This window comes from Jaculus jaculus, chromosome 3 (genome assembly GCF_020740685.1).
Source record: "Jaculus jaculus isolate mJacJac1 chromosome 3, mJacJac1.mat.Y.cur, whole genome shotgun sequence".
Taxonomy (NCBI): domain Eukaryota; kingdom Metazoa; phylum Chordata; class Mammalia; order Rodentia; family Dipodidae; genus Jaculus; species Jaculus jaculus.
This window is the reverse complement of record NC_059104.1, coordinates 76667862-76676104: the sequence shown is the minus strand read 5'-3', so window position 1 is coordinate 76676104 and position 8243 is coordinate 76667862. Positions and strand designations below refer to the sequence as shown.

Below are 8243 nucleotides of genomic sequence, written 5' to 3'. Positions count from 1 at the left end.
TGTCACTGAGGTTTATTAGCCCAGATTGCAAGTGCCAGCTAACTCACTCTCTTGCTACTTCCTGCCAGCTGCTGTGGGAAGATTTGATGCCCAGCTTCTGCACTACCACCAAGATGAATCTTCCTCTCAAGATGTCAGCCAAAATAAACCCTTTCCTTCTGTATGCTGTATTTATTCGGGGGTTTTAACTGAGCAACAATGAGGTAACTGCCACTCCTGGTGAACAGAGAGATCAGTGATGAGAGACCTTTCCTCAAATAAGTTGGAAGGTCAGTACCAATACTCAAAAGCTGTCCTCTGACCTTCACGGGTCCACTGTGGCACACAAACACACGTGCATGCACGTGCACAAGCACACACACACACACTCACACACACACAAACACACCACTCACATATATAAACACAAATAATCACACAAACATGAAAGATAGCAACAACAGTAGACTGATAAATTATATCAAATTAATTTTTAAAGAAATCACTAAAAGATCATATACAGAGTCATATTAAAAATAGATAAATAAAATCAAATTCAAAAGAAGTTCAAGTTACAAAATGAACAAAAAATAAAACAGAAATGACAAAATAACAGAAAATCAAAAATGGCAATTATTAATATTATTCTTTATAACTATAAATAATATTGCATAATGTATAATAATATGATGGACATAAACCCTAACATGTCAATAAATTGCACTAAATCTAAATCCATTAATTTAATAAGATTGGCATAGTAGATTTTTTTTTTTTTTTTTGGTTTTTGGTTTCTCAAGGTAGGGTCTCACTCTAGCCCAGGCTGACCTGGAATTCACTATGTAACCTCAAGGTGGCCTTGAACTCATGGCAATCCACCTACCTCTGCCTCCCAAGTGTTGGGATTAAAAGCATGTGCCACCATGCCCGGCATAATAGATTTTTTTAAAAGATTCAACAATTTTCAGTTTACAGGAAACTCACCTCATCTATAGTGATATAAGCAAGTAATATAAGGTAGAAATGATGGGAAAGATATATTTTATTGATGTAAATCAAAGGCTAGCCGAAACAAGTACACACACACAGTATGAAAGGGACAATATGTAATGATAGCAAAAATAATTTACCAAAATACATAAATCTGAAATCTACCTTGTCATTGATGTGACAAATACCTTTTGAAAGCAGCTTAAGGAAGGAAGGGTTTACTTTGGCTTACAACTGGACAGTAACATTTTTCTTCATTAACCCTTTACTATAAGACAAGCTCTTATAGACATACATATGGACTTAACTGAAAAAAAAATCAAACTTATCCAAGAAGTAAAAACATAGCATAAAGCTGTATATGCATTCCAGTATTTGTGCCAGAGATAAGTGGTGCCCCTAAGAAAGCTCTTCTAAAAATGGCCTGGCTGAAGCTGGCCAGCAAATGGTTCAGCTTGGTTTTGGTGGCAGCAGGCTGGCCCTCAGACACAGTGTGGGGACCACCTGCCTCCTCCCAACCCAGCAAGCAGAGAAGGCACCAGATTCTGGGGCCTCCAGGCCAGCAGTGGACACCGCCAGAGCCCTGGCCCTCCTGGGACAGCAGCGATGACATCCTCAGAACCATGAACTTCAGAGCTGGCCAAAAAGTACCCTCAGAATCCCTCTGTTTAGCCAGCTTTCTTCCAGAAGATCTCACTAAGAATAACCCACACAGGGGAGTCAGTCTGGATGGAGAGGTACAGTGATTCCAAGAGGCCAAAGGCAGGATCTAACTCACCTTCAGCTACACCGTTTTAGAAGGAGCCGACCTGGAGGTAGACATCAGGGCTCCCAGAGTACAGACAGTGGTCCAAGCAACCTTCCTGCAGGGCTTCTTTTTCCCACTGGGAGTTGTCAAAGGGCAGCACCTCCACAGACATGGTGAAAACACTGTCTTCCAGGTGCTCAGTGTTCCCACTGCAGAAGAAGCACTGCTCAAGGTGCAGTAGCTGGAAGAAGCCAAAGGGATGAAGTCCCCAGGGCAGGTTCAAAGGCCCAGAAGAAACCTTCTCCTAGGTAGGCCTTCTCCAGGGCGAAATGCTACTTGAGGCTCATGCCCGCCTCACCTTATGGGTTTACATGCTCACTTTGCAAGGTTTATTTCCCAAAGTCCTTGTCCTTCAGTTTCTAGATCTTACCCTTGCGTGAGGAGTGAGTGCCCCACACTGGAGGAGGGATGGCTTGGAGCCGATCCTTCTGCCAACCACAATGCCCCGCATCCTTCCCGGAATTGCAGTCCTTCAGCCATAGGATGTGGTCCAGTCAATGGACTTGTCTCAACAAAACACAATCAGGCTCAGGTCCACTGACTTGAACATCTTCCCAATGGAGCCCAGTTAAGAGGAGTTTAGGATCCACTGGTCCGTGGAGGGCTGCTGAAGTGCAAAGTTCTTCATGATGCTCAAGAAGTTGGGCTCTGTCATGATGTCAAACTCCAGATCTATACAGTAGATGCCTTTGGACCGAGCATACATCATGAGGAAGAAAAATTAAGGCTCTGTTTGGTCCTAGACTTCACTCTGTCCTTGGGTAGTCAGAGTAGAAGTGAAGGGAAGGTGAGATGACCTCCAGGATCTCTGAATTGATCTCCGTGGGGATAAGGCTTTGATGCTGTCTGACACTGAAGATGTCTACTGTGTGTCAGTCTCAGCGAACCGCACTACGATGATGGAGTCTTCCTTCTCCTGCCAGCTCGGCTCCGAAATGAGCTAGTGCAATGTGTCAATCTGTTATGAGTACACCTCACAAATGTTTGGAATGCCTATCACCTGGGGCACTCCAGTTCGGCCCAGGCCTGCACGCAAGGCTGGCTGCAGACCGCTCTCCTTGGCCAGCAGGTGCTGTGGCAGGAGGTGGTGGACTGTGGGCAGGTGCAGCACGTGCTGATGCTAGACCTTCCAGGTCTTCAGCAGAGGAACCTCTATTAGGCGATCCCAGGTTCAATTACCCTCTCCCTCCATCTCACAGTGTGTGGCTCTCTGACTTGACCATCTTAATCTTATCCAGAACTAAGTTGAGCACTTCAGGCTCTCTTGCTCCGCCATGTGCAAGTATCTCTCAAGTGCCAGAAATTCCTATTGGTGAACGCCCCCACAAACCTTTCTGGCCACTGAACATGCTCACAAGGACAGGGGGAGGAAGGCACACTGGCAAAGAGCAGACATATCAGAAAGGTGCCATCACAGAGCCTCATTTCTGATGTGCAGCGGGCACTGAAGGGGCCGAGGCAGCATGGCCAGGGGACCTGGACCAGGGCCCTGGAAAGGCAGTCATGGTGGGGAATCCATGGCAGCAAAAGCTTTTTACACAAGCAGAATGAACATTCTGCAAGGGCCCACAGAGGTAGGACATATCCTGGGCCATAGAGCAGACCACAACAAACTGAAAATAACAATTGTGTTCTTCAGCCACAGTGGAATAACTCTCGACACCAACAATGGTAAGATAAGAATATGTTCAAATAGTTGTTAAAAATCAAAACTGCATTTTTAAGTAATCCATGGGTCAAAGAGGAAAATTTGTAACCAAGTGAAAATACAATAAAAATGTGAAACACGGGTAAGACAGTGTTCAGAGAGAAATTTATAACACTAAATTCATGTATCAGAAAAGAGAAAAAATATCAAATAAAGTAATCTAAATTACCACTTCAAGCATGAAAAGAGTAATGTATACTGAAAGACTAATGGAGAAAGGGAGGGGACATGACAGAGAGCAGAGTTGTGAAGGGAAAAATGGGGGAGGGGAGTGAAATATCATGGTATATGTAAGAATAGAGGTTGTCAATAAAAAATTAAAAATTACAAAAAAAGGCAGAAGCCAAGTCTACAAGAATTTATGAGCAGGCTGCCTGAGGTCTTTCCCTCTCACAGGTCATATGATGCACACTCTGCCCCCAGCAGTGAAAGTACAGGGACATGTATATAATGTTTCTGCCTAAAGAAGCCCTTTACAGATGCAGGGTTCAAGGTCTTCACGAGTGGCTGGCCATATCCACAGCCTCTACCCACCACATACCAGCATTCCAAACTCACAGGAAGACATCAGCAGGAACCACATTGTTTCTAAAGTCCAGATATTTTGAGCACTTATTGTTGAGGAAATAATCACAAAGTACCAAGAAATCTAAATTCTCAGAAGCCAGCCAAAAGTCAAATTTGCCCACAGGCCTTTCTAAGGATAGCAAGCTCAAGCACACTAAGTGAATGTTCTCAACTCATATGTGTGCACTTGTGGATTGCCTGCCCAAGCGCACCCAGAGAGAAGAGGATTAGGCCACTGCATACAGGTCTCAGATGAGTGTGCTATGGAGTACCTTTTGCATGCAACTCACATGTGCTTGTGAATCATCCAGAGAAAGGAACACCAGGTGAGGCACAGGTTCCCATTAAGCAGGGGCTTGACTCCTATGGGCCCAACCCCAACACAGTTATAGGCCATCCGTCACAGAGCAAGGAGGACTAGCCCTCTTGACACATACCCAACTCCTGACTGAGGAAACCAGGCCCACACCCAGACCCAGTGAGTTTGCAATCCAGATCTTGTCTGTTAATGAAACAGTGCTGGCTCCAAGCCACCCTTAGTCCTCCAGTTGTACCACTGTAGCTATATTCTCAGCAAGACAAAGGGGTTATCTCCAGATAGGCAGACCCTAAAGCAAAACAAATAACACAAGAAACCAAGGCAAGACAATCCCACCAAAAATGCCTAGTCTCATATTTGAAGTCACCAATGTGAACTGCTTGGAGGAAACTGCAGACAAAGAATTCCAAAATGCAATTATGTTAAACATTTACATCAAATTAAAAGAGGACATAAACAAATGGTGAATGAAATTCAAAACCAAAAAATAAATGCTACAAACACAGGTGTACCAAACTTTATAAAACAAAATCTACTAGTCATAAAGACAGACTTATATCCCAACACAATAATAGTGGGTAACTTTATTATCCTACTTTATTAATAGGCAGATCATCTAATCAGAAAATAAGTAAACAATGGAGCTAAATGACATCATAGATCAATGTGTACATAACATTCCATCCAAATGTTGTACAATACACAGCTTATATAACTTTCTCTAAATAAATCACATAGTAGGAAGAGATCACATTAGCTTTATTAGCAGATGGTATGATTCTGTACTTAAGAGATACAAAAGACTCCACCAAAAGATTCCTAAGAGCTGATAAACACTTTCAGCAAAGTGACAGGATATAAAATTAACAGACAAAAGTCAATAGCCTTGGACATGCAAAATGTAACAAAGATGATTTGTCTTGTGCCAAGCAGTTGGCTTTCTTTTCTTGTCATACTGATGAATATTGAGTCTCCTAGTATTTGCTGTCATCAATAAAAAGCATTTTTTTAAACCAACAATGAGAGCAGCACCCAGAGTAAATACTGATAACCCTATGAAAGATGACCCTTAGAATGATAGGGTCTGGGAAGTGAGAACATATGAGTATACAACCCAAGGGGAATAGGATCAACATATAATATGTTCATAAAGTAAGTTCAAAATTAACTTTTTAAAAATCAGTAGCTTTCATATATGCCAATAACAAATATACTAAAAAAGAAATCAGAAAGACAGTCCTATTTATAATAGCCACAAAAATTAAGTATCTTGAAATATCCCCAAGTAAGTAAGAAAAGACCTCCACTAGGAAAATATTAAAACACTGGAGAAAGACATTGAGGAAGACCCAAGAAGTTTGAAAGATCTCCAATAATCATGGATTGGAAGAATTAATCATTTAAAAAATGGGCATCCAAAAGCAATCTACAGATTCAATACATTCCAATCAAAATTTCAGCACCATTCTTGACAGAAGTATAGTAGCACAAAAGATCTCAGATAGGCAAGAATGACATGTCGACTAACCATGTCTGATTTCATGAGATATTATAAACCCAGGATAATAAAAGCAGCATGATTTAGGCACATAAACAATAACATAGAACAATGAAATAGAATAGAAGATAAAGGTATAAGTTCAGGTAAATGCAGCCCCCTGATCTTTGGCAAAAAAGGCAAAGAACACACACTGGAGAAAAGACAATTTTCAACAAATGGTGCCAGAGGAACTGGATAACTATATGTAGAGAGATGAACCTAGACTCTTCCCTCACAATGCACAAAAATCAATGCTATATGGATCAAAGACCTCAGTATCAGCTCTGAAACTGACATAACTAAAGGAAAAAGGCAGGGAAACTGCTCCAAGATACAGGCTTAAGGAAAGACTTTCTGAATAAGATTCCGGTAGACCAAGGAATAAGAAAAGTGCTCAACCAATGGGATCTCGTGAAACTTAATACCTGTTGTACAGCTTAAGCAAACCATCAACAGCGCCAATAGACAACTTACACAATGGGAGAATATCCTTTCCAGCAATACATCCGACAAAGATTTAATATCTAGAATATACAAATAACTCAAAAATCAGCCAGCACTCAGGAGACAGAGGTTGGAGGATCACTGGGAGTTTGAGGCCAGCCTGAGAGTACATAATGAACCTCAGGTCAGCATGGGCAAAGCAAGACCTTACCTCAAAAGGACAAAAACAGAAAGATCAATCAGCCCAGTCAAAAATGGTATGAAACTGAACAGAGAGTACTCAAAGGAAGAAATACATTCGCCAATACATACCTAAAAAATATATTAAATATCTTTAGCTGTTAGGAAATACAAATTAGCAGCTGGAGATATGGCTTAGTGGTGAAGGCATTTGCCTGAAAAGCCTGAAAACCCAGATTCAATTTCCCAGTATCCACATAAAGTCAGATGCACAAAGTGGCAGTACATTTGAAGTTCATTTGCAGTGGCTGGAAGCCCTGGTGCACCCATTCTCTCTTTATGTCTCTCTTTCCTTTATCTCTATCTGTAGTTGCAAATAAATAAATAAAAGAAAAATACAAATTAAAATAACTTTCAGATTCCATCTCAGTCTGGTCAGTATGGCTATCATCAAAACATCAAAAGACAAAACAATTGCTGACAAGAGTGTGGGCAAAGAGGAACACTTGTACACTGCTGAAGGGGATGTAAACTTATACAGCCACTATGGAAATCAGTATGGATATTTCTCAGATACCTAAAAATATGCCCATCATATGACCCAGATATACTACTCCTGGACATATACCCTAAAGACTGGACAGTTTACTACAGAAATATTTCCTCAGCCATCTTTGTTAACTGCTCTACCCAAAATAGCTAAATTGTGGAATCAGTCCATATCCATATCAACTGATAAATGGATACTGAAGATGTGAAATATATACACTATGGAGTTCTGTTCAGTAAGGAAAATTGAAATTATGAAATTGACAAGAAAATGTATGGGCATAGAACAATTTGGACAAAATCAGATAACACAAGTATATATAAACACCACATGTTCTCTGCACATCCTAGGTTAGAATTTATTTGTAAGTTGTATTAAGCATAAGATGTTTGTGTTACACCTATGTTACCTTGAAAAACCATGGCATGATATTTAATATTCATTGTTAATTTGACTGAACTGAAAAGACCTGGGAGATACACCTCTAGTATTTATAGCCTAGGAGTATGATTTCAGAGAGATTTCACTGAGGTAAGGAAAGAGAACCCACACTGAATATGGGGAGAACCATACTATAGGCTGGGATCTAGAAATGAACAAACAGGAGGAAAAGAAAAAGGTAAATGAACATTGCATTCATCTCTTTGCTTCTCACTGGAACACAATATGATGTCTCACACTTCACCTGCCATGGCCTGCCATTATGATGAACTATATCTCCTAACATGTGGTACCACTATGAAGGACTATATCTCCTGCCATGTCCAATCACTATGATGGACTGTAACTCCTGCCATTCTGTACAGCAGACTATATAAATTACCATATACTGACACTATGATGGACTGTATCTCTAGTTATGCCCTACCACTATAATGGAGTGTATTCCATGCCATTCTCTACCACTATGACTGACTGTATTTCCTGCCATGCCCTACCACTATGACGGGTTGTATTTCCAGCCATGACCTACCACAATGATGGAAACTTTCTCTTGCAATGCCCTACCACTATGATGGACTGTTTCTCCTGCCAAGCCCTACCAATATAATGGGCTGTACATCCTGCCATGCCTTACCTCTGTGAAGGACTGTTTCTCCTGCCATGCCCTACCACTATGATGGACTATATCTCCTGCCATGGCCAATCACTATGATA

At 41.1% G+C, this 8243-nt stretch overlaps 1 pseudogene; it reads right to left on the bottom strand.

Moving 5' to 3' along the window:
• Positions 1–1637: 1637 nt before the first annotated feature.
• Positions 1638–3202, bottom strand: LOC101596347 (annotated as a pseudogene).
• Between the last annotated feature and the right edge of the window lie 5041 nt (positions 3203–8243).